General features: G+C 35.0%; 1 pseudogene; it reads left to right on the top strand.

Annotated features, from left to right (window-relative positions):
* The first annotated feature begins 715 nt into the window (after positions 1-715).
* LOC113888820 lies at positions 716-27,926 on the top strand (annotated as a pseudogene).

The following is a 27,926-nucleotide window of genomic DNA, read 5'->3' on the forward strand; positions in this document are numbered from 1 at the left end:
TAAGGATTTGAAGTTTTTCTCTACAAAAATGTTGAATCCACCCAGCAAAAAGAGAATACCTATCGTTATTTGTTTACTTTGAACTTAGAACTATATTATTCTTTACCATGTTCCTAACTTAAAGCATAGATGACCTTGGTTTTCTTGTATTGTGCCTCTTATTCTTGAGAGTGGTTTGGACACTTAAGGCCATCAGACAAGGTATAAAGTTTTTTATAGTCACAAGAAGTAAAAGGTATCTGACTAGAAGAGAATACGTGGAGCAACTGCCTTGCTGGTTGTAATTTTGTTGTCATTTCAAGTATTGTGGTAGTATAATTGATGTGACAGGGCTGGGCTTTAGATGTGGTCCCTTAGCTTGTGCTCACTTTCAGTTTTAGTTTCTCTTTGTCATTCATTTTGATTAGGTAAAATTTAGGTGACAGACATGCACACCAATGAAGGCTGTTTGGTGTAAGTTTAGTAATGACGTGTTTCAATAATAAAGATGCAAAGTTAATATTTTCCTTTACTGCTTCATGAAAATTGCAATAATTGGTGTCACCTTACATTACAAGATAGAGGGTGGTGTGCTGATGGCACAGTCAGCAGGGGTTCTTTTTATTAATATTATAATTAAATGATTTTCTGGAAATAGGCCAGAAACAGATGCAAGTTGATCATGCCTTGTCCACTGTTGCTTGGCATCCTCACTTGTTTTTTAAAAAAGAAATGACCTGACACCTTGTTTTTACAGGTTGTTATTGATGCCTTCAGATTGATCAATGCTAATATGATGGTCTTAGGACATGAACCAAGACAAACAACCTCAAATCTGGGTCACCTAAACAAGCCGTCTATTCAGGTAATGCCTGTATTTGATTATGTGTTAAAACTGTTTTACATTTTAAAAGCCTGTTATAAATGACCAGTTTAGGATCCAATACTTAGTCTTTTAATTTGTTTTGCAATTAATTTTTCTTGTGCTTTAAAAGGAGTTTATGAAAATAGTGTTGCAAAAGTTAGATTTGTTGTATATGAGTGCGCTTTTAGTGATGTCTTTAAACTTTGCTAACAGTTTGAGGACATCCTTTTGGGGGCATAGTAGATCCTTAATCTTGAGAGTACCTTACAGTTTTGTTGGTTAACAGTGTAGTAAAGGACTGATAGGGGTTTAAATGGAATATTAGGTATCATAGTATCATTATTGATTGGTTAGTAGCCTTTTCTCTTAGTACCTAATGGTACATTGCTGTATACTTTAAGGGGTTCCCAGAAGCAGTTCCTAAATAGTACTTAAATATTTCTTTTTTTCTTTTTTTTTTTTTGCTTAATCCCTTCTTTTAAAACAATTCATACAAGACACAGCTACATACTGCTTTCGATTAGTTTGTATCTTGTTCTTTCTAGTGATGTCAGCCACATTATTAAAGTTATTTAGACACTTAGTATCCTCCTGAGTGATTAGTGTTTTCTTTGTATCGTTCACATACCTCATTGTTTTTACACAAATCTTTATTGTCTGCAAAAATTATTTTAATATGTTTTTAAATGTACCACAACCTGTGTCCGTATAGTTAATTGCTTCTCTGAAGATTAATTAAAAGGACAGAAATACCATGTTTGGTTAAACAGAACACACAGGACAGAGACATTATAGTGGCTATTGCTGCTCCACTTCTGAAACCTTGCTCTGTCATGTGGTTGTCTTTGGGGACTTGTGGCTTTGACAGTTAACCATGGTTAAGCCTGGCTATACTTTGATAACTTTATACTTTCAGATGCTTAGTTTTTCAGCAGTCACTCATCTGAAGCCTTCATCAAAGTGAAAAAAATTTTTTCCCAAAGGATTGAGGTGTGTTGCTTTTGAAAAAATTATTTTAGACATCAGAGAAAACTACAAAGTACAATGAGTATGAAATAAGCTACTAGTGTTTTTGATTGGGTACAGACAAGCCCATGCTTGCATGTTCCAAGAGAATATATTATTGGACCAGTTTAGCCTGTGATAATGACCTTTCTTGTAAACCCCCATAGCATCATACTGCTTCATTATTTTTTTGCAAAAGGTTAAGTAGCATCTCACAGTCTTAAGATCATTGTGATTACTGCATGGTGTGTTTCTGCCAGAAGTTTCTACTAATTGCAAGTCAACAGCCACCTGTTGCAGATACTGTCTTTTAAATTTAAATACTGCTGTTTAACCTTAAAAATTGAGTGTAGTTAAATAATTAAAATCTGGTTCTTTTTACATCAGTCCAGTTTGTATTTTTTACCTGGTAGTCTGTAATTTAAGGTGAACCTTATGAAGCTTTCCAAACTGAAGTTAAAGGGACCTGTGTATATAACAGCTATAGCATCATTGTTTTTCATTTCTTCTTAGTTTGTTTTGCCTTCCAATTAAAATCTGTAAATATATTTATTTCACAGTTTATATAGCACCCATCAGGAAGATATCTATCTGGGTGCTTTGCAGTTTTGAGACAATTCCAGTACTAAAACACTCAAATGGGATCAAGCCAAAAAGTGACAGAACGAGGGCACACCTTAATACAATTTATTAGTTTTCTAAGACAAGGTAGAAAGAAAGCAACCTAGAAGAACTTGAAGTGAATGGTGTTATTCATAATAGAATTTTAAGATGTGTTGGCAGAATCTGTACCTCAGGGATCAGAAACCTTGCAGAAAGGCCATGCCTCTTATTTTGGAGGAAAATTAGTTTGTGTTTAGAGGGATCTTGTTCCTAAACCAACTTATAAGTAGTAGGAATAGCAACCTGACAGGTACCATCAGCCCTCATGCTGGTGTTTGCTAATGCTTTTGCTAATGCTTTGCTGATTTTTTTACTATAACATTAGGGTTATATTGTAAACTACTATTTAATATATAGAAGAAAGTTCAAAATACCTTAAGGTAAAGATTATAAAATCACATATACAAGTTCTCCTCTTTGAAAAAATATATATTAAAAACTGTGCCTATGTATTTACACCACAATGTTAGTATTGATTGCCTTTGGGTAATAGGATTATGGATTTTTTTCTTGTTTTTCCTTCTCTGTATTTCTTAAACTTTTTGCGGGGAAACATACTGCTTTTAGAAGATGTTACTTTTAAGCACTAATAGCAATGTTGAAGTATCTACAACAAAACAAAGCTAATAGACAAAGTTTATATGAACTTTCATGTTTTAAATAAGAGAAGTCACTAATAGAGTCATTTCCGATAGAGAGGGAAAAGTGTAATGCCTATACTGTAGAGTTTTCTGTTAATGTTTGTAACTGTAATACTATTTTGTATGTGGAACATTTGACCAATATTGTCAAATGTATAGAATTGAGAATTAACAAACATTTATTTTATTAAACCTATTTGACTAAAAATTGTTCAAAATGTCAAGTCCTTAAAGGTCACAGTTTGTATGAAGATTCGTTGTCAGCTGCATGGAAATTTACTAACTATTGATGCATAGGTGCATTGTACTAGGTTTGTGAGCCCCTTAAGTGTAGCTCTGAGTACAACTGCATTGTCTAACAGAATTAAACTCTTCAAAAAACAGTATTTTCAGTAGTTGTTAAGCAGTTGTAAATCAGTTGGTCTAGAAAGAACCATGTGGGCATTTTGTAGATGAGGAGACTTGAGGCCCAGCGTATTTGTGATTTGCCTAGGTTACCTCGTGAGTTGTAGAAACTATAAGCAGAGCTTCTCCTTCTTTTATACTGTATTTAGAAGATTCATTAATTCATTAATTTTGGCATAGATAATATACATATACAGCTCAAAATTCAAAACTTATGAAAAAGTATTTAGCAAAAATTATCCCTTCTGCATTTGCCATTTGCAGCCTAGTTCTCCACCCAAAAGGGAACAAAGCACATGTTTTGTTTCTTTTCAGTTATTTTATTTTTATAAAGAAAGCTTCATTTTAAAGTATGATTTAATGGATGATATTTAGCAGCACACTTTCAGTTTATCAATGTAAAATAAGGCAAACAGATTCATCTTTAGATCTAAATAAATATGCCTTAAGAGCATGAAACTTTTTTTTTAACCTATCAAGAACCTATAAATAGGTTATTATACATTTCATAAGCTGTGTGTTTTATAATATGCCTGTTTTCCACACAGTGAGCAAATGAAGTTAGAACTTCTCATTTCTCCTGAGTAGTCTAGACATTTCCAGAAAGTATGATTTCACCATAAAGATTATTGGTGTACTTTTCTTCAGATCTATTATACCAACAAAATTATAAAGCTCTACTCTAAAGATTAACTTAAATATAGAAATAAACTGAAAGTCAAATCAGTGGGATCTCAAAACTCCTCTTTGTCTAGTTACTTCTCCAGATTACTCTGTCTAAAATAAATAGCATCTTACATGGATATTGAATATCAACCTAGGAAGAACTCCCTTCTTTGAAAGTTTTTGACAGCCTTTGAGCAAAGAAAACAAGGGTCAGCATATCCACGAAGCAAATAAGCTAAGTCCCATTTTAGTAATTCTAAAATGTATTGTCCTAGAAACAGTGCTGTAAAAGGTGATTTAGCTTCCCAGGTCAGCCACTGAAAGCTTATAGCCCACAATATAAACAGTATAGAACAGAACCTTGCTTTTTAATAGTGCTTCTGTGAGAAATTGTTGCAAGTTTTGAATAATCAATGAATGAGCTTCAGGACAAAATCCTGTTTTACTGAAGAATTGCCTAAATTTTTCTAAATCCATCATGTGTTTTGTTAAGTGTAGATTTAAAAATTAGGTATTGATGTTCCAAAATTTCCTGGTTATGTAACTTCTTTGTTGGCCTGATATACTACGGCATTTTCAACTTGGCCGTTTGAAGAGGCTAGTCTCCCCCTTGGTAAAGCTAATCTCTTATATTTGGTGTATGCTGCCACAACTTGTAATTCAGTGTCAACTAGATTGGTGAATTTGAGAAAATTCATTTTTCACTAAGCTAAATAAAAGAGCCTGTGCCTTTTGGGTTTATATGGAAGAAGGACTCCACGGGGCCAGTTTACTTATGATTTGGGATGAATGTAATAGGGGCACACAGCAGGTGAGTAAGTGAAATTAGAAGATAGTTTGAGGATATCATTTGGATTAAATTTATATGTTTATTATTGTTCCTGCTAATCTTTCATACTACCTGTGTTAGTTTTACTACTTTTATCTGAATAATGTAATTGAAAATCAAGTAGGTAGTGCCTTCAAGTTCTAAACTGTGTTTTTCAGCAGTACAGTTTATCTCCAAAATGTGGACCTGTCTGTGTGCCCATTTGGCTGACTTCTGAATCTTTTGGCTATACCATTACTAGCTTTATGGCCACTATGTAAAATTATACAGTTGGAGCACAGCATAAAATCATTTGTATGAGAGGTCAGTTGGCACCTGAAATCTAGCCTAAGCTTCACTCTGTAGCCCGGCTGTGTCTGCTTGGAGCACTTGGGCACCTTTTTTTAAAGTCTTCCACCCAGAGGATGTACTTCCTAATTTGCATAAAGGTGAGTACCATTTAAAGGAGGCCCTGATTAGCCCCACTGTTTGATCCTCACAGTAGTACACATATCTCTGCACTGAAATGTAGCTCACTGTTCTTGATTATTGAAATGAATAAGGATTTAATAGATCCTCTTAGTACTTTAATTTCACATGTCAACTATTTTATTATAGCAGATGTTAGAAATACAAGAATGGATTTTTGCAGTACATAATCTAAAACGGTTTAGTATTTGGTGGGGTGATTTTGCTAGCAAAATTTAATAATAAGACTATGCTTTGTTTTCATTCTCATTCTTAAAGTACAAAGAATTTAAGAATTTCTGAGATATATTGTAGCATCATAGTATGGTAGAAAAAACATGGGCTTTGGAGTCAAAAAGTCTTAGGCTCAGACCCCAGCTTTGCCTTTTATTAGGTAGAAACTAGTATGAATTGAGATAAGTGTCTTATCACCTCATCTGTCAGAAATACACATGGAACCAGGCTACCTTACTGGGTTGTTGTGAAGATTAGAAGACTTATTTTATAAAGCAGATGCCAGGTGCTCATCAAATGTTTCCTTTCTACCCCTTTTTTTACCTCAGCACCTTAAGACTACACTATAAAAATCTAATTATAGTTTATCTTTAGATTTCTGAGAGTTAACCCCAAAGCCCTTTTTGTTTTTATACTTGAAAATGTATCCAATGTATATTTCTGTGCTTTAATGTCTTAGAAGGCTGATTAAGGAGTCCATAGAAATTGTTCTGGACCTCATTTGAACCTCTGCTGCTAAGTTATTTAAGCAGTTGTGAAGCATTTCCAGCACATGCAGGGTTATTGTTTCTTAATAAAACCATGCCATTAGCTTAAGTTTTTATTACGGTCTCCCTGTTTTTCTCGGTGATCAAGTACAGTGGAAAGAAGTATTTAGCCAAATGGGGAAGCAGGTCCATATTTTAGAGATTCAGCTTTTCTCTGAAATCCCCACTTTTGAACTTGAAGGCACTACCTACTTGATTTTCAATTACGGTATTTAGATAAAAGTAGTAAAACTGACACAAGCAGTATGAAAGATTAACAGGGACAATAATAAAGAAATATAAATTTAAGCCAAGTGATATCTACAAGTACTGCTTAGTGAGATTGCCTGTCACTAGACCCAGTACAGAACAGATTCCATTTTATTAATTTAGAGACAGGTGCAGACAGTTACTTTTCAGATATTAGAACCGAATTAAAAAGGGAAACTCCAGGTTAATGTTGTGGATGAAGGAATAATTATTTTATTACAGCTTTTTAGGCTTTTCTGTAAGTAAGAAAGAGCCCCTGCCTATATGATCATAAAATTAGACTTAATAAATTATGTGTATTTATAAATTATGAATAGTTAATTTCTAAGTTAGATAATGATGAAGTAAAACTGTATCTGACTCTGAGCAAGGCTACTAAAACTGTTGAATCTGTGCTCCTATATCATGCTTTAAAGATTGTGTGCCCTATACCTCAGAACCTCACTCCTAAACTTTAGCGAGAAAAAAATAATTTAATATTTATTTTGGATAAAAAGTCATTTTTAGAAGATATAAAGGTATTGTCTACTGGATGTGTCAATAGTTTCAAACAGGTGTATTTATCTTATTAGATGAAAAATACTAATTTGTCTTTTTTCTAATCATTTATCTATATAGGCATTAATTCATGGACTAAACAGACATTATTACTCCATTACTATTAACTATCGGAAAAATGAATTGGAACAGAAGGTGAGCTTAAATTTTTTACCTTAGAGGAGGAAAAACGTCTATTTCAAACAACTGAAATATTACCTGGTTTATTTGAATTTAAATTGTTGACCTGTTTCATTTATTATATCCAAAAGTTTTTTCATTCCTCTTGAATTGCAGCATAAAATAAAGGAATATTTTACTGGACAAATTGAAAGACAGTTTTACCTTCTTGGTATGTGCTAAAGCAGAGGAAGAAGTAGGAAACAAACATTCCAGCTTGGTTTTATGATAAATTATAAAAATCTTTCTTCTAGGTCTGTTATTTTTCTGATTAATTTATCTTCTCCATAAAATGACCTTTTGTCACTAAATTGCTAAATAGATAACTTTCCAAATTTGAAAGGAATAAATTAGATTGTAACTGTATCGTGTTTTTTAAAAAGTACCATGGTTACTTAGGATAAACTAAAGGTGAGTCAAAAGGGAAATGCATTTTAAGGATTTTCAGATATTCAGATCTAAATTAGTACACCTTTTTATAGTAGTAAAACGTGATACTTTAAAAATTACCTAGCATCTTGATGAATTAACATTTTTTCAGTTAAGTTCAGTTGCTCAGTTGTGTCCGACTCTTTGCGACCCCATGAACCACAGCAAACCAGGCCTCCATGTCCATCACTAACTCCCTGAGTTTACCCAAACTCATGTCTGTTGAGTCGATGATGCCATCCAACCATCTCATCCTCTGTCGTCCCCTTCTCCTGCCCTGAATCTTTCCCAGCATTAGGGTCTTTTCCAATGAGTCACCTCTTTGCATCCGGTGACCAAAGTATTGGAGTCTCAGCTTCAACATCAGTCCTTCCAATGAACATCCAGAACTAATCTCCTTTAGGATGGACTGGTTGGATCTCCTTGCAGTCCAAGGAACTCTCAAGAGTCTTCTCCAAAAGCATCTCCAAAAGCTTCTTCAAAAGCATCAATTCTTCAACGCTCAGCTTGCTTTATAGTCCAACTCTCACATCCATACATGACTACTGGAAAAACCATAGTCTTGACTAGATGGACCTTTGTTGGCAAAGTAATGTCTCTGCTTTTAATGTGCTGTCTAGGTTGGTCATAACTTTCCTTCCAAGGAGTAAGTGTCTTTTAATTTCATGGCTGCAATCACCATCTGCAGTGATTTTGGAGCCCCCCAAAAATAAAGTCTGACACTGTTTCCACTGTTTCCCCATCTATTTGCCAGGAAGTGATGGGCCCGGATGCCATGATCTTAGTTTTCTGAATGTTGAGCTGTAAGCCAACTTTTTCAGTCTCCTCTTTCACTTTCATCAAGAGGCTTTTCAGTTCTTCACTTTCTGCTATAAGGGTAGTATCATCTGCATATCTGAGGTTATTGAATTTCTCCCAGCAATCTTGATTCCAGCTGTGCTTCTTCCAGCCCAGTGTTTCTCATGATGTACGCTGCATATAAGTTAAATAAGCAGGGTGACAATATACAGCCTTGATGTACTCCTTTATTGATTTGAAACCAGTCTGTTGTTCCATGTCCAGTTGTAACTGTTGCTTCCTGACCTGTACACAGAATTCTCAAGAGACAGGTCAGGTGGTCTTGTATTCCCATCTTTTTCAGAATTTTCCACATTTTGTTGTGAGCCACACAAAGGCTTTGGCATAGTCAATAAAGCAGATATAGATGTTTTTCTGTAAGTCTATTGCTTTTTGGATGATCCAGTAGATGTTGGCAATTTGATCTCTGGTTCCTCTGTTTTCTAAAACCAGCTTGAACATCTGGAAGTTCACGGCTCACGTATTGCTGAAGCCTGGCTTGGAGAATTTTGAGCATTACTTTACTAGCATGTGAGATGAGTGCAATTGTGCGGTAGTTTGAGCATTCTTTGGCATTGCCTTTCTTTGGGATTGGAATGAAAACGGACCTTTTCCAGTCCTGTGGCCACTGCTGAGTTTTCCAAATTTGCTGACATATTGAGTGCAGCACTTTCATAGCATCATCTTTTAGGATTTGAAATAGCTCAACTGGAATTCCATCACCTCCACTAGCTTTGTTCGTAGTGATGCTTTCTAAGGCCCACTTGACTTCACATTCCAGGATGTCTGGCTCTAGGTCAGTGATCACACCATCGTGATCATCTGGGTCGTGAAGATCTTTTTTGTACAGTTCTTCTGTGTATTCTTGCCATCTCTTCTTAATATCTTCTGCTTCTGTGAGGTCCATACCATTTCTGTCCTTTATCGAGCTCATCTTTGCATGAAATGTTCCCTTGGTATCTCTTATTTTCTTGGAGAGATCTCTAGTTTTTTCCATTCTATTGCTTTTCTCTGTTTTCTTTGCATTGATTGCTGAGGAAGCCTTTCTTATCTCTCCTTGCTATTTTTTGGAACTCTGCATTCAGATGCTTATGTGTTTCCTTTTCTCCTTTGCTTTTCGCTTCTCTTCTTTTCACAGCTATTTGTAAGGCCTCGCCAGACAGCCATTATGCCTTTTTGCATTTCTTTTTATGGAGATGGTCTTGATCCCTGTCTCCTGTAAAATGTCAAGAACCTCCGTCGGTAGTTCATCAGACACTCTGTCTCTCAGATCTAGTCCCTTAAATCTATTTCTCACTTCCACTGTATAATCATAAGGGATTTGATTTAGGTCATACCCGAATGGTCTCGTGGTTTTCCCCAGTGTCTTCAATTTAAGTCTCAATTTGGCAATAAGAAGTTCATGATCTGAGCCACAGTCAGCTCCCGGTCTTGTTTTTGATAACTGTGTAGAGCTTCTCCATCTTTGGCTGCAAAGAATATAATCAGTCTGATTTCGGTGTTGACCATCTGGTGATGTCCATGTGTAGAGTCTTCTCTTGTGTTGTTGGAAGAGGGTGTTTGCAATGACCAGTGTGTTCTCTTGGAAACTCTGTTAGCCTTTGGCCTGCTTCATTCTGTACTCCAAGGCCAAATTTGCCTGTTACTTTAGGTGTTTGTTGACTTCCTACTTTTGCATTCCAGTCCCCTATAATGAAAAGGACATCTTTTTTGGGTAAAATTTGATACTTTTCAAATTACCTAGCATCTTGATAAATTAGCATTCTTTCAGTTCAGTTCAGTCGCTTAGTCTTGTCCGACTCCTTGCGACCCCATGAATCGCAGCACACCAGACCTCCCTGACCATCACCAACTCCCGGAGTTCACTCAGACTCACATCCATTGAGTCAGTGATGCCATCCAGCCATCTCATCCTCTGTCGTCCCCTTCTCCTCCTGCCCCCACTCCCTCCCAGCATCAGGGTCTTTTCCAATGAGTCAACTCTTCGCATGAGGTGGCCAAAGTACTAGAGTTTCAGCTTTAGCATCAGTCCTTCCAAAGAAATCCCAGGGCTGATCTCCTTCAGAATGGACTAGTTGGATCTCCTTGCAGTCCAGGGGACTCTCAAGAGTCGTCTCCAACACCACAGTTCAAAAGCATCAATTCTTCGGTGCTCAGCTTTCTTCACAGTCCAACTCTCACATCCATACATGACCACAGGAAAAACCATAGCCTTGACTAGACGGACCTTTGTTGGCAAAGTAATGTCTCTGCTTTTCAACATGCTGTCTAGGTTGGTTATAACTTTCCTACCAAGGAGTAAGTGTCTTTTAATTTCACGGCTGCAGTCACCATCTGCAGTGATTTTGGAGCCCCCCAAATAAAGTCTGACACTGTTTCCACTGTTTCCCCATCTATTTCCCATGAAGTGATGGGACCAGATGCCATGATCTTTGTTTTCTGAATGTTGAGCTTTAAGCCAACGTTTTCACTCTCCTCTTTCACTCTCATTAAGAGGCTTTTTAGTTCCTCTTCACTTTCTGCCATAAGGGTGGTGTCATCTGCATATCTAAGGTAATTGATATTTCTCCCGGCAATCTTGATTCCAGCTTGTGTTTCTTCCAGCCCAGCATTTCTCATGATGTACTCTGCATGTAGGTTAAATAAGCAGGGTGACAATATACAGCCTTGACACATTCCTTTTCCTATTTGGAACCAGTCTGTCGTTCCATGTCCAGTTCTAACTGTTGCTTCCTGACCTGCATATTCTTTAGCTTCTACTCATTTAGGGTTATCTTGAGTACAGTTTTTCTCTCAACTAGTTAAAATATTCTGCCTATTGCTTTTTGAAATTATAATCTGACTTGCTTTTTTCTTTCTTTATTACTGCAGTTGGTCATCCTCCAAATAAGCTTCTTGTGTTTCTCTCTGAGAAAGACTTTAAAAAGTCTTAAAGACCATGAGTACTATTGGCAGCCAATAGGCTTTGAATACTACATGCACTCTGAAGTTCAAACATGATAAGTAATCAGTAGTAAACAAGATCTTACTAGTTGTAAGTGTTCCCCACAGAGTTACCTTAGAAGGGATTCCAGTGCATATGGTGTGTTGGAGGTGGAATAAGAGGGCTCCCTATAATACTTCCTCTTTCAACCAAATCACTTCCATTTTCTGGCTCATTTATATTTTGTGGGGAGCATGTGCCATGTAAGATTTTCTGAAGTTTGATAAACTATGGATTTAAAACTTCTAAGCCACCAATATACTCCCTCAAAGGTCCTAGGTGCTTGAGCATGGTTTTGAGTGAGGTGCTGCAGGGTGCCATTTCTTCCTTGACCTGAGGGGAGACACACAGCTATAAAGCTCTCTTCCATCAGTTTGCTTTTGTTCAAAAGTTCATACCAGCTTTGGTAGATTTAGTTGATAACTGAAAGTACATTTTCAACACTTATTTTAATTTTATATAGACTAGGTACAGGCCATGGGTAAAAAGGGTACCACTCAGACACAAACTGAAAAATTCATTCAGATACATAAATATATTATAAATATATTGTCCGTCTTATATCTGAGACCCAGCTGTTTGGAAATATCCATCTAATTACATCAGACTTTTTTTCTTCTTTCTTTTATAGTATCCATTCTTGATACTTTAGCTACCATCCTTGATATAAAAAAGCACACATATAAATAATTAATTAATAGTATATTTATGTTCCTAGCATAGCTCAGTTCAGGTGCTTTCTTAATGTCAAAAACCCCTGCCTTTATTCTTATCCCACCAACTTGTATACTTAACTCCAAGTCTTACCTGAGGGACCCAGTGCGATCATTGTCCAGGCAGGGTGGGATTATTATTCTGCTCATTGGGAAATTTTTTGGTTTGCTTTTGAAGCATACAGAAATCCTGTTCTCAGCACTTAATTATAGGTAGCTTTATAACATTGGTATATATAGCTTTATAGCATTTTTAGCTTTATAGCATTCCCTGGGTTGGCAAGATCCCCTGGAGAAGGAAATGGCAACTCACTCCATTATTCTTGCTTGGAGAATTCCATGGACAGAGAAACCTGGTGGGCTACAGTCCATGGGGTTGCAAAGAGCTGGACACAACTGAACGAATAACACTTTCATTTTCTTATAACATTGGTAGTTGCAACTGTACCAAAATTTCCTAAAGATATATTTCTAAAACATTATCCATGGTGAAGATGGGAAGCAATCAAAGAAATTGGGGCTACATGTGCAGGAGTTTTCTAGGTTTTTTCAAATTACTCTTGCCTCCATGAGCCCCAGGGGAGGAATCAGGGAATTTGGAGCTTTTGTGTCTTGGAAGTTCTCATTGGTGATTTTGACTTGCTTGACTAGCTTATTCTTCAGCATAAGGAAAACTTTGTACTGATTTTAGCTGCAAACAGTTCTTTTTAAACTAAACTCACTTCTGACTATGTCTTTAGAGCCTCGTGCCCTGTGGATCTCACTTAAAGTATACTGCTTCTAGGACCTACTGTATAGCACAGGGAACTCTGGTTAACGGTATATGACAGCCTGGATGGGAGGGGACTTTGGGGGAGAATGGTTATATGTATACGTATGGCTGAGTCCATTTGCTGTTCCCCTGAAGCTAATAGGTACACCTCAGTACAAAATAAAAAGTTAAATAGAGTATACTGGTTCTCATAGCAAGAAAATATCAATCATTCTGTAGCCACCATTTTTTTGATATTGTGTAATTTTATCATTTAGAAAACTCTTCTTATTCACTGGTAGTCCTCAACTAAATGACATTATTTATAGAATAGGACTTTAAGAAAAACTGTCTTAGGAATTTGAACTTGAAAACTGATGAATTTCCAAGAATATGTATTCAGAACTAGGAGTCCAATTTAAGAAATAATGAGCTAAGGTGTTTAGTTCTGTGATCACTAATAGGATCTGATCCTAGTTTGCTGATGTGATTGCAAACTGGATGAATCTGATTGATTTTTTTTCCCCAGTTTTATGACTTTTCATTCTGATATAAAATTTAAATTTAAAAAGTTATAGACAGAATATTAGAATTTGAAGGAAACTTGGAGATTATCTACAAGCCTTCAATTCATAGATAATGTAAACAAAGGCTCAGAAAGACTGACACAAAGTCATTCAGTAAATGGGAGCATTTACCTCCTTATCTCGGTGTTTGAAAGCTGGGCTATATGAACTGTTAGAAATCCTATGCATAGCATAGTAGTTTCATTCATTCAGTATATACTTATTGATTATTTGCTATGATTAGATTATGATCTAGATTCGAGAATCTAGACCTTGGTGATCTTGAATTAAAGTCCTTGCCTTGTTGATTTCTCTTTAGTGAGAGAGAAATGCACTAAACAAGAAAACACAAGTTTCAGCTGTTTATAGTGTTATAAAAATAATAAAACAGATTAAGGAAAGAAAGATGTTTAGGATAGTGTGAAGTGGCTTTTTTATAAGGTGGTGAGAAGTGGCATCTATCTCTAAGGAAGTGAGAAAGGTAAGCAATAGAAGGATAAAGAAAATAGCCTTTGAGGCAGAGGGACAGCAAATGCAAAGGCCATGGGGTTGGAGTATTCCTTAGAGTTTTATTAATATAAATTTAGGAAGATGCTCTTTAGGGTTTATTTAAATTAATAAAATTAAATTTAAATTCATTAATTCCAGAAGTTGTCTGTGAAGTTGTTTTTCAAGACATAAAGGAAATCTCTTCAGTATAGAGGCATAATTAATTTTTCTTTATGTTTTTTAGATGTTATTAAATTTGCATAAGAAGAGTTGGATGGAAGGTTTGACACTTCAGGACTACAGTGAGCACTGTAAACATAATGAATCAGTGGTAAAAGAGATGTTGGAATTAGCAAAAAATTACAATAAGGTAAAAACTTATTTTCAACATTTATTTCTTAATAACCTTTGGAATATGTGCGATTAGCTATTAGGCATTATATAAACAGTTAAAAGCAGAGTGGCCTATTTCTATAGATCAAACAGTAAATATTTTTAGGCTTTACAGGCCATCCCGGCCATCCAGTCTGTTGCAACTACTCAACTCTGCTGTTACAGTGTAAAAGTAGCCACAGACAATAAATACATAAAGGAATGCGTGAAGCTGTGTCTTAGTAAAACATTTACTAAAATTGTCATCCGGCGAGATTTGACCCATGGCCTGTAGTTAGCCAGCCCCAGCCCCGGTTGTAGGCCACGTAAAATGGTCTTTTACATTTGAAATCTTTCCATTGTTCAGAGGACTTTTTCTTGGAAGGGAAGGAAGAACAAGGAGATGTGAACAACAATAGCATTTAATACTTCATAACATGTAACTTGGGATTGGGGGCAGGAGGAGAAGGGGACGACAGGATGAGATGGCTGGATGGCATCACTAACTCGATGGTCGTGAGTCTGGGTGAACTCCGGGAATTGGTGATGGACAGGGAGGCCTGGCGTGCTGCGATTCATAGGGTTGCAAAGAGTCGGACACGACTGAGCGACTGAACTGAACTGAACGTGTAACGTATGAAACTTCCTGTTTTTCATTAAATAAGTATTTACTGAAAACTGGTTAGATGTCAGGCTCTGGGGATATAGTAAGACATAAGACCTATCCTCGTGGAATTTACTTTCTGGCAGAGGAAACAAAAAGTCAACAAATAAACACAACACAATATATTATAATTAGTGCTGTGCAGACAGTAAACAGGATGATATAAAGAAAAAGAGCAAGGGGAGACCACTTCATATGAGAATGTAAGAAAAGTTATAATTCTAAGAATCTCCTAAAAATGTTTATTGTACGCTAAAGTGTATGTGGGGCTTTCCAGGTGGCTCAGTGGTAAAGAATCCACCTGCGAATGTAGGAGACACAGGAGACTTGGATTCGATTCCTGGTTCGGGAAGATTCCCTGGAATAGGAAATGGCAAACCACTCTGGTATTCTTGCCTGGGAAATCTCATGGTCAGAACAGCCTGGCAGGGTACAGTCCATAGGGTTGCAAAGAGTCGGATGTGACTGAAAGACTGATCACATGCACACACACACACAAATATACGTGGTCATGATAATATTTTATTCACAGATTTCTGTTCTTTTACAATTTGAAGCTAGAAGTCCAAAATCAAGGTATTGGGAGGGCCTTACTCCCTGTGTAGCCTCTAGCAGGGGAGGGTCCTTCTTTTTCTTTTCCAGCTTCTGTTGGTCCCCAGGTATTCTTTGGCTTGTGGCAGCATAATTCTAAGCTATAACCAAGGTTTTGATTTCAGTGTATCCATTTAGGGTGGACATGGTTCAACTCATGTTTTTCTACTTTTTTGACAAAAATCCATATAAAGAATAGATTTTACATTTCGACCCAATACATGCAATGTATTTGTATATATGTATATATTACAACAGAAGTAAAGTGAAGTGAAAGTCACTCAGCTGTGTCCGACTCTTTGCAAGCCCATGGGACTATACAGTTCATGGAATTCTCCAGGCCAGAATACTGGAGTGGGTAGCCTTTCCCTTCTCCAGGGATTACAACAGAAGTTCTATGAAACAATATTTACCCTTTTACAAATGATATATTCTATTTTCTTTCTCATCTGACTTGATTTCATTCTGTTTCAGTTATATATATACATATTATGTATATGGACATATAGCTTGTGATCTATTAAAGGATCAAAACCCTGTGATTTGTGAAACATATACATATTGTATGTACAGTGTTATGGTTACAAATATTTATCAAATATCTTCTGTGCAATTTTCAGTGAAAACAGGGATTCTTCATTTTTAGGAAAATAAGAGCAGTAAGAAAAGTTTAGTACCAAAGTACTAGACTATAACTGGTGTGTTTGATAACACCTTAGTATTCAAATTTTCCACAGACCAGCTGCATCAATTTCACTTGTAATCTTGTTAGAAATGCAGGTTCTTTGACCCACTAAATCAGAATCTACATTTTAACAAGATTTCCAAGAAATTTGTATACCCATTCAAGTTAGAACTTAGAGAACACTGCCGTAGAGAAGTCCAGGTGAAGTCCTGTAATTCAAAGCTTTTTCCTTTCAGCTGGGAGAGACTCAGGATGCTGTTTTAGAAAATAATAACATTTGAACTAGACCTTAAAGCATGAGTAAGATTTGGAAATACAAAGAAATGTTACCCCAAGCCAGCTGAATGTCATGAGCAAAGACTTGGAGACAGAATAGGCAAGGGCATCTTTAGGAAGCTGTGTTTGGGTAGAGTACATAAGAAGCATGTACATAAAAGGGTAAATAGTGGGGAATAGAGATTTTTAAATTACTGAAGTCAAGTAACAGTCTGAATAGTTTATTTTTTGATTAGGGGCATGATATACCCAGAACCTGACTTTAGAAACATAATTTAACAAAGGTATAGAAGAAAGTATTTTAAGAGGAGATTTGAAATGGAGATTCTTCTTAGGAGGAACTTCTGTTACCCAAACAAAAGGTAGTAAGTGTCTGTGTGGATTATAGTAGTGGTAGTAGGAACAGAGGTATCAACAGATTAGTAAAATAAAATGTGCCAGTTGGATAGATAAAGTGAAAGAAGAAGGACTCAAAGATGAATTAAAGTTCTCCTGCCTAGGTAACTTGAAGTATGTTAATACTGTTAACATTTCCAATTTAAGCAGAAGTAGAAAGATTGAGCGGCTTTCCTGATAAAGAATCCGCCTGCAGTGCAGGAGGTGCAGGTTTGATCCCTGGGTCGGGAGGATCCCCTGGAGGAGAACATGGCAAAACACTCCAGTATTCTTGCCTGGAGAATCTCATGGACAGAGGAGCCTGGTGGGCTATAAGTCGATAGGGTTGCACAGAGTCAGACACAGCTGAAGCTACTTAGCACACATGCATGCACTGAAAGATTGAGAAAGGATATAAAGAGATTAAACAAGTAAGGAATTCCCTGGCAGTCCATTAGTTAGGATTCCACACTTTAATGGCTGAGGGTACAGGTTTAATCCTTGGTCAGGGAACTAAGATCCCACAAGCCACAGTGTGGCAAAAAAAGAAAAATAGAATGTAAATAAAGCAGTTCACTAAGTGGGACTAAAAATTGACAGCAAGGGCTAGAGCTTTTGGAGACAGTTAAAATTGATATTAGTTGTCACAGCAAAAAAAAAATAATAATAATAATTTTTTTCTTTTTAATTTAAAGACATCTTACAAAATACTAGCCAAGAGATAGTGTATAAGATTTGCCGAGAGTTAACAACCAGTCTTTTGAGAGAATGGAGAGCTTTGGAAAAAATGTTGATGGGCCCATACAAGCTAAAATCCAGCAGAATTAGGGTTGGCTTTGAAGAGTATTGCCCTGATTTATATGTAGTGTTCCAGCTAGAAATCTCCATTGGTTCTAGATTATAGGGAAATATATATATAATGTTTCTAGTATATGTTGTAGAGATTAAAGAGAAGAAATCGTTTATCATATTTAAAACAGTTAACTTTTATAAATTAAAAAGTTAAGACTTAAGTTATTATTCAGCAGACTGTAGGAATGGTTTTCATTTCTCTGTAACATTACAAGTTTAAGTAAATTCTTATTGGTATCACTGCCAGGAAATAACCTATTTATGGTTACTGCTGCCCATCCACAGAAGTTTTTCCTATTTTACAGTTTTAAAAAATCTCTGTAGTACTCAAAAACTTGTAAGGTTTGGTTATAAAATGAAAACAATGTGTAAGCTGTGATATGAAGGAGTCCAAATTTGGGGCTGTAATTCCCTCTGTGATTGAAAGAGAATGTGGTGGAGTTTTTAGTAACACTTAAAATATAAAAAGAAAGGCCCATACAACTAGTTCTCATAGTATTCTTTTTAATTGGTTGGCGTTTTAAACTAAGGTAATTATAGTTAGGTGCCAGATAGCTCTGAAAGTGAAAGAAGGTTAGAAAATAATTAAATTTTTTTGTATCAACTTTTTGATTTCAAGTCTGAAGTCCACGCTGAGATTCTGCTTGACTGTTAATTGTTGATTTCTCTATAATTACTGAACTTCAACACCCACAACTCTTTTATTTCAAATCTACTAGTTTATTCATGCCAAGATGCATCAATATTTCAAAACTGATAATATTTGATTAGATATTTGTAAATAAGTATGCCAGAGAAAAAAGGAATTGTAGAAGACATTTTTAAGAATAGCATAAAAACATAAAAATTTACTTTGTTTTCAAACATGTGGCCCTATAAATTCAGAGATTTGATAGTTTACACTTTGGGTAGAAAAACTTAACTGCTTAGTAACCTGAAAGAAAGTTTGGATGCAACTTTTATGTAACATAAAATAAATAATTATATGATTACATTTGGTTTACTAAAGTAGCTGTATTAAATAAGAAAGTCTTGTTTTAACGCTAGTGCAATAAGATAAGAAAAACAATATATAAATATTAGGAAATCAGGCCAGATTATCATTATTTAAGTATGATAAGATATGTTTGCAATCAAACATAGAAATATATGAAACTAAACTAGAATACTATTAGAACTATTATGATTGAGAATTATATAGGTTACAGTAACCATGCAGTTACATATGGTGAAATGAGTTATAAAAGGCAAATCAATTCACAGTAGCATCCAAAATTACAAAATACTTAGGAATAACTACCATAAAAATGTAAATGTATAAATATATATGACTTCTTTGAAATACAGTAAAAAAAGCATTTGTGAATAAATTCTCTTGTTTCTGTAAGGGAAGGCTCAATATTTGTAAAGATGTGGTCAAGCTTCCCAAAGGTTACGTTAGTGTTAGTAAAAATATCAGTGAGCTTTTAAATTGTTGATTAACAGTAAAGTTTGTCTGCAATAAAAATGACATTTATTGAATGCTTGTTAGGAGTACGGCCAGCAGAAAATATTTATACCTATAACGCAGAAAAGGCTAGTAGCCAAAGAGTACATAATAGACACATAGTTCCTACAAAATAATTTTAAAAAACAGTAATAAATTGATAACAAAACTGGAAAACTCACTGACGACAAGTGGCATATAAACATGAAAAAAAGTTCAACTTTATTATAAAGTATTCAAAGAAAAAGTTAATAATACAACTAGTTTCTTTTTTCTTTTCAAATAGAAAAAAGTGGTTTGGGAGAATGTGCCACTAGTGGGAAAATAAAGACTGATATATGACATTTTGAAGGCCATCTCCCATTTTATCTTTCACTTTTAAGTGCACGTTAGCTCTTTAAGCCAACATGTTCTCTTTTTAAGGATTTATTATGAGGAATGAAATTCTATGAGTACTAACTTAAAGAAATATTTAAAACTTGCTCTTATGTATATAAAATGAAATTGTATAGCAATATTAAAAATTCCTGCTATGTGACCTTCCCTCCATTTTCCAGTGATAACCTCTCTATCTCTCATATATCTCAATGTATTATGCTGTTAACAGTGTCACCTCCAAGGTGGACGGTAGGGGAATTTTATACTTCGTGTAAATCCTGGATTTTTTTCAGTTTTTGTACCAAGTATGTTTTAGTTATAACTAAGATTGTGTTAGCTTGAAGTAACAATGGATTAAACAAAATAGGAGTGTATATCTCTTGCAGTTCAAGGCCTTGTGAAACTTTGAAATTACTGCAAACCCAGATATCTCCATCTTTTGCCCCACTTTCCCTGTATTGGCTTTTGTCCTTTGTATTTCCTCATGATTCCTGGTGGCTGCTAAAGCTTTAGCCATCCCATCTGAGTTTCAAGCAACAGAAAGAAATGCAGGGGCAAAAAAGGATACTTCTCAGATAAATCAGTTCCTTTTCAGGGTCCTTTCTATAGGTCCCACACAGCACTTCTGATTATATCTCATTGGCAGAACTTAATCAAGTGGACATACTTTGCTTTGAGAAAGGCTCTATAATACAGTCTTTTATCTGGGAGCATAGCTGTGTTTAATAAAATCAAGGCTATATTACAAAAGAAGGAAAAGACATATGTTGGGTATGTAACTCGTATGTATGTATGTATGTAACTAGTATGTATGTATGTAACTCGTATGTATGTATGTAACTCGTGTGTATGTATGTATGTAACTAGTATGTATGTATGTAACTAGTAGTAGACTCTGCCACAGAAATTTTTTGTACAACCTAAACCACAGTTTCTATTATGCATACAACACTTGTACGGACACACACATATGCTCTTTATTTTATATGTTTTATATAATTACATTTTAAAGTTGGATTCCTTTTAGCATTTTTAGAAAGAATTTACACTGTTTAGGGTCACTTAATAAATCACAGGTTTGCTTTATTCAGAATGTGTCATTAAAAACTAAGTATTTCCCAAATTGCCATGAATGTTGCTTTGAGGTCTTTGGAGATAGATAGGACTGTATTTAAGTCACAATTTTATTGTGACTTATTATTGGCTGTGTCCCCATTTCATTGAGTATACTCATTTTTTGTTTATTTCATACTGTATTATAATTTGTGATTTATAGGCAGGTAGAGTAAACCTCAAATGTGACCTTCTTGAAGAACTGTCTTATTTGTAGTGAGTACTTAATAGTTACTTACTAATATATAAAATAATGAAAATTCTGCTCTTGAGGATATGCGTGAAATGTACTACAGTGTTATAAGCACTTTCAAAAGGAGAGTTAGAAAATTTATAGTATAAATATTGATGTAATTAACATATAGAAAGAAGATCGTGCCTAATTTCTTTATGTAAAAATGTAGATTAACTATTTCAGTGGAATGTTTTTAAGGATTCTGTATATTTCTATGTATATGTTAATGTTTAATTGCCAGTGATTGTAGGAAACCCATTTTTTTTGTTCTCCATATTCACACCTGTAATACTTTCTCAGAGAATTTTCTAATTGTTTCATGTTTGTTAATTTTGCTTTCCCAAGTATGTTTTATAAAAGCCATTTCTTTAAACTTACTCTCAATCCTCATAACCCATAATGTGATTTTCAGTTAGTCAATTCATTGACTCTATAAAAATCAAGAATAAAGTAAAATGCCTATGTTACATTCACTGACAGTTATGCAGGGATTGTTTAGTGATGAAATAATATACCATACACGTGATTTTTATAAAGCATGTGCTTAATTGGGAGCATGCCATGTTATAGAGTGAGTACAGCAAACATGTCAAAGGGAAAAAAAGAAGCCCAAGAAATGGGCTTGGGTAGAATGATTGGTTGGTATCATCAACTTAATGGACATGCGTTTGAGCAAACTCTGGGAGATAGTGAAAGCAGGGAAGCCTGGCATGCTCCAGTCCATGGGGTTGCAAAGAATCAGACACGACTTAGTGACTGAACAACAATAAAGTGAAATAAGAGACATGATGTCATAAAAGCAGAGGTTAAAGAATTAAAAAAGAAAAGGGTGTATTAGAAAAGGTCTTCAGAAAGTCCAGGGAAATGGAATCTATTGGAATTCACAAGGTGGAGAGATCCTTAAAATCATATTAATGAAGTGCCAAGGACCCAATCCATGTTTGTCAAAGGGAAAATAAAATGGTCAAGTTTAAAACAGAGGTTTTCCATTTGAGAAATTTGACCATTACCAGAAAAAAGACAGTGAGATTAATGGGTTTGGTAAAAGCCTCTTGAAGATAGGGGGTACATCTAAGGGGATTGTGATAACATAACAGACCAAATTCCAGGAATTTCTTAGAACTGTGCAGACCGTGCATGATGGGATAGCCATCTGGGGTCTTTGTTGATAAACTGTTAAAAACGTTTCTAGTGTGAATAGCCACAAACATTTTCAGTGCTTTTTTGTTGGTTGAGTAAACCGAAGAGCACGAATGCAAAAGCAAAATTTGATGCCAAATCACAGAAGTTGCCATAAACACAGAAGTTCCCCTAGTGAGGACATTGCCTGTGCCTGAATTTCATTTGTTTCTGCTGGTACCATTTCTTAATTTTTCCTGGTGACTAGCCAGAATGAAGACAACTGGTCTTGCCCAGAATGGTAAAGTGATAAAGGTAACTTAGGTAGATGGAGAAAATATTTAGGGGTTTGTTGTGATGATCTAGTCTATCTCAGAATGTAAGAGATGTGCTTACTCTTTTGTCATGGGGGTTTGCAACCTTCGTATATGCCTAAATCTACAGCTGCTCCTCGTTTTCCAGATGGCATCTATGGCTGGGAGTACTTTTTACCATCTGCACTTCTCAAAGAGTTTGTGAACTCTCTCTTTTAATTATTGGAAATGGAAAAACTAATTGGTAAAGTGGTTAAATGATATAAAAGATTTTAAAAACTGAGTGAGAGCTTTTTAAATTCTTTTTATTTTTATATTCTGTTTAACCTTTCAAATAGGATCAGTGCTTTATGTGGTTTTTTACTTTCATCTTTGCATGTCTGCCATCTTTGATATTTGCAACACTCCAGAATACTGCATAATAATTGTTTTGTACATGGATTGGTATTTTGAGCCAAATTCCAAAACCCTTACCTCCTTCCAATACTGTAAAGTACTATTGCTGGCATGAGCATGGAACAACTAACACTGAATGGATATAGAGTACAAACTTACGTGAATTGTTCCATTCATCTAATGTTTTCAAATTGGTAAGATACAGTGTCATGATTTGTAAAGGTAATTTAGAAAGACAAACTTTTTATGTGTTGCCAGTGTTTGCATGTATGTAAGACACTAAGATAATGGGAGACACAATTTTGGAGATCCCTGTTTTAACTAGCTGAGAATAATGAGTGACATCTGACTCTGAAAATGAACATATTCTCTGTCTAGGGAATTCTGGATTTGGAGTGTTATTAACTTATTTTCTCTTCTTTCAGTCTTATGAGTCATAAATGTATTTCCTAATGATGTGTTTGTAAATAAGGATCCTTTAATAATCAGTAGATAGATACAATACTTATTCACCATCTTCCCTTTAGGCTGGTTCTACTGGGGAATATTCTCCAGATAGTTTGTCCATTTATAAAATTAGATACTTGCCATCTTTGCTCATTTTCAAGTTCTCTGTTTACAAAACTATTAAGAAGGTGTGAAATGCAGCCAAACTTCCCAGTTTATGGGAAATGTCTGATGATTGCATTTCCTACATGTTCATTGTTCACACATGAAGAAATTTGGCAGCTGTGAGATTATTAAGTTTAGAGTATCCAAATCTAACCCTCACTGGGATTTTGGTTTCCTGCTTTCTACCCATATCTTCTCACTGCCCACCCCCCCACTCTTTGTAACCATATAAAGTCCTGGGGTATTATTTCTTAAGATTGATGATACTTAAATTTTCTTCATTTTCCATTTATTAAAATGCTAGGAATAAATCATAGACTAGGAGTTCACCTGATGCAGAGTCCTAGTTCCCCGCAGTGGCATACTCAAAACTGTTCAGAAGGAGGTTCCTTAAACTTAGAATTCTCAATAAAGGGTTTATGTGGTGGTGCCATTATTAGGGTAGTGGGCAAGAGTGGTAGCTAATGTAAATGCTGTAATTATTTCAAAATTATTCTGCTAGAAAATTTATGATCGTATACATAAAAGTTTATAGCTGACTCTGAAAATAGTAGAAAGTGATTTGTTTATATGGTTTGATTGATTTAATTTTTACTTGATTTGGCATTTAATTCAAGTAATTTTTTGGTGTTGAAAACCTCAGGTTACTCTATTTCTTCATGATTATGAAAAATCATGTGGAGAAATGAGAAAATTTTCTGAATACATATTTTTACTTTTAGAGATTTAAATATGTGAAAGTATTAAGGGAAGATACTATATGATCTGTTAGGTGTGGATCAAAAGTCAGCAGCAGGTCCTTTGATCCTAAGTGTTTTGCTGTGCTGTGCTTAGTCCCTCAGTCGTGCCTGACTCTTTGTGAACCCATGGACCGCAGCCTGCCAGGCTCCTCTGTCCATGGGATTCTCCAGGCAAGAGTACTGGAGTGGGTTACCATGCCCTCCTCCAGGGGATCTTCCCAAACCAGGGGTTGAACTTGTGTGTCTTATGTCTCCTGCGTTGGTGGATGGGTTCTTAAACACTAGTGCCACCTGGGAAGCCTCCTAATAGATACTGGGTGTGCATGGGTTTGGCTGACAAGAAAAAGGAGACAAAATAATAGAGAACTGTGGGAGAAACATAGAGAAAGTAGGAAAAGAAGACAAAATAAACTAGTTAGTACCCCAGTGCCACAAGCAGCTGCCTTAGGTTCTTCCTTTTTCCAGTTTAGCCATCCATCAGATAATTCCATAACAGTTTTCAAATGGTTGACACTTCCATTTGGTGATCCAATTTGATATTTTCAGTTTTGGGGGTTTTTTTGGACAAATTCTTAAGTCTGTTTTCAAAATGATGGTGGTGATAGTTTTTATTACCCTGAAGGATTAGCAGAATTGCTTTTTTGCCCAATAAATTGCTTGAACAAAAGATTCTGTGAATGAAAATTAATGATTATTATCATCTTTGATTATTTTGCAGTGGGAAAAGCACATTTATAATTTGAAACTCTGTCCTTTGTGTTTCATTCACAGGCTGTAGAAGAAGAAGATAAGATGACCCTGAACAGCTGGCAATAAAGAATGTTGGCAAGCAGGTGAGGTGTACTGTAATAGATTATATGGTCACATAGTAACATGTTCTTGAGAGTTAAAACTATTTTGGAGCCTGTATGATTTTTTTTTTTCCTGTGTTCACTCTACATTTTTCTTCTGTCATGTAAATGTGATGCTAATTTAAAGGTCACTGAATTATTTGATGTCAGAGTCTTTTTGCCAGCTATAGAGAAGTAAATCACAAATATATACCCATGAAATACTATTTTTAGTGAAAATAGTAGAAATAAATTAGGAAACTTGCATCCTGAGTTAATTTTCCAAGTATTATTTTTATCTGAAATAATATTATCCTTGAAGATATAGAATGGTGGGTTTATTTCATACATAACAGTTTTTAAAATGATATATAATCTGTCAATATGTAAGACTTCAATTTATAGGTAATATTCTTGAGAAAATTAAAGCCCTGTTGAATTTTACTGAGTGAAGAGAAAGGGTTTCAAGTAGTATTTGCTCTTTCAACTTTACCAAGATGAATATATATTTCAGTTCCTATTTTCTGAAGGTTGGGGGGGAACACACCAACCAATTAAAAGAATCTACAGATTAATTAGACTGTTTTTTAAAGAATGTTGATTACATTTTTTCATTTCATGGAACATGGTTATCATATTGCTGATGTTGGCAGAATCTTGATATTTCAGATGCAAGACACTAAGCTGTCTTTGCTTTCAGCCATCCTACCATATGCTCTGATCCCATCACATCTCACAAGCTATGTAGGTTTGGGCCAGGACCATTCTTGGATGGGGAAATCTCTAAGAATCACCCAGCTTGCCACAAGAAGTAATATAGATAACTGCGGGAAGTGTGTTACCAATTTGCCTGCAAAACCAGTTACTCCAATAGAGCAGTAGGGGCAAAGGTTCTAACTTAAATATCATGATGATGAAGTCAAATCCCACTGCATTCTGAATATTATGGTTTAAATAACAGTAGAAACCCTCCAAAACCAAAATGAGATATAATTCGTCTTTATTCTTTCATCCGGTATGATACAGTCACCCTTGTTGTCTTTCCCACTACATATTTTATTCTAATATGTAATATTAGATCACCAACTTGGAACCCAGCATTCAGTAACTATTTCTTGAATAAATAACTCTGATGCTATAGTTTCTTGATATAGATTCAATTTAACAGTTAGCAGCAAATAAAAGGAGTAAATTAAAAGTGAAACTGAAAATATATATAATGCAAAGTTTAATAATCATCAGAATCATTTTTTAAAATATCGTACTTCACTGGTTTGGCCTACTGCGTGGCAAAGGCAAAACTGGCTTATAGTGGAATCGACCAGTGTCTTTTTCTCTCGCCAGTGGTTAGACTCATTCACCTAAAATCCCCTAAGGCTTGTTTTTTTTAACTAAAGAAAATTTAATATTATGGTCTGGTTATTTGAAATTATCTGTAGCGTGTTGTGTGTCTGGGTGTTTTAAAGAAATCAACGTATTGAAATTGGTAGTTCAGAAGCAACAGCCAAGAAGTAGTTTCAGTGGTGAACATTTTTTTAAAAGTTAGGGATTCTTGGTATTTAGCAATTCATATAAGAAAATAATGCTTTAATTGAGAATTTTTTATTTTGTACAATGTATACCCTTTATATCAAAGCTTTCAAGGTTTTTAGCTGAAATATTTCAATCAGCTCAGCCTTAAACATAAATGTATATTAAGCATTTTAATTTAACTTCCTTTATTACAGTGCAACTTTAAGCCTTATTTTTAACTCATATTTCAAATACAGATTTGATCAGGTTTAAATTAATGGATTGTACCTATATTCTTTTCTGTGATACATTTTTTCAAAATAGCTACATGAAATTATTCTTAACATTTTTAGAATTGATCCAAATTGTATTTAAATTTTTAAGTTACTAATAATAACTATTGATCCAAGAGTATTTCTGATTTAAAGTACTATTGTGAAATATTAAAATCATATAGATATTAAATTTAAAATTATTAGAGGAAGTGATGAGATTTAACATTGAACTCTTGCCTATTGGTATGTGTTCTGCTTTGAGCAAAGTACTCTCTCAGACGTTGAATATATGTGAATGGCAGAAAATATACACCTATTAATCAGGCTTATACATACATATAAAATGCTCTTAACTTTTTTTATCAGATGATTTCAAACTTGTATTAGAATTCCTTGTTGACTCTTTATATTTCTGCTGCAGTCATAACATTGTGGTAAATCAACCTTTCATTTATTTTATCAGCTCCTTAACATTTTAACAGATTTAGTAATCCTGAAAATATAATAGTATATTAGGAAAACAAAATTTTAAAATATATATATATACATTTTAAGTTTGGTTTTCTTTACCGATTTCATCAGCTACTAAAAAAAAATCTAAGCAATTCGTCTACCAGTAATATGGTTCTTGTTTTTTTTTTTTTTCCCTTTCCGTATTCTTTTTTTCTTTTAGGACCCCAAACGTCATTTGGAGGAACATGTGGATGTACTTATGACTTCAAATATTGTCCAGTGTTTAGCAGCTATGTGGATACTGTTGTATTTAAATAAAGTAATGGAAAAAGCTTTTAGTGATACTTTCAGTGTATAGTCCTCTGTTGTTCCTAATGCTCAAAATCAAGGGACCTCTGAAGGTGTATTTGGTTAAAAATAAGACATCTGGCATCATTTGCAGCACTGTAACACCTTCAGTCTCCATTGTGCAATTACTTCTATTTCTTTAGTCAGGGTCTTTGCAGATTCCAAAGTTGTATAAGAATACATCAAAGTGGACAAATTTTGTTAAGATCCCGTTTAATATTTGAAATCAGTAACACAAATATATTTTGATTGTTGCTTACAAAATAAAATACATTTACAATCTA

The sequence above is a fragment of the Bos indicus x Bos taurus genome, unplaced genomic scaffold (genome assembly GCF_003369695.1).
Source record: "Bos indicus x Bos taurus breed Angus x Brahman F1 hybrid unplaced genomic scaffold, Bos_hybrid_MaternalHap_v2.0 tig00002116_arrow_arrow_obj, whole genome shotgun sequence".
Lineage (NCBI taxonomy): Eukaryota > Metazoa > Chordata > Mammalia > Artiodactyla > Bovidae > Bos > Bos indicus x Bos taurus.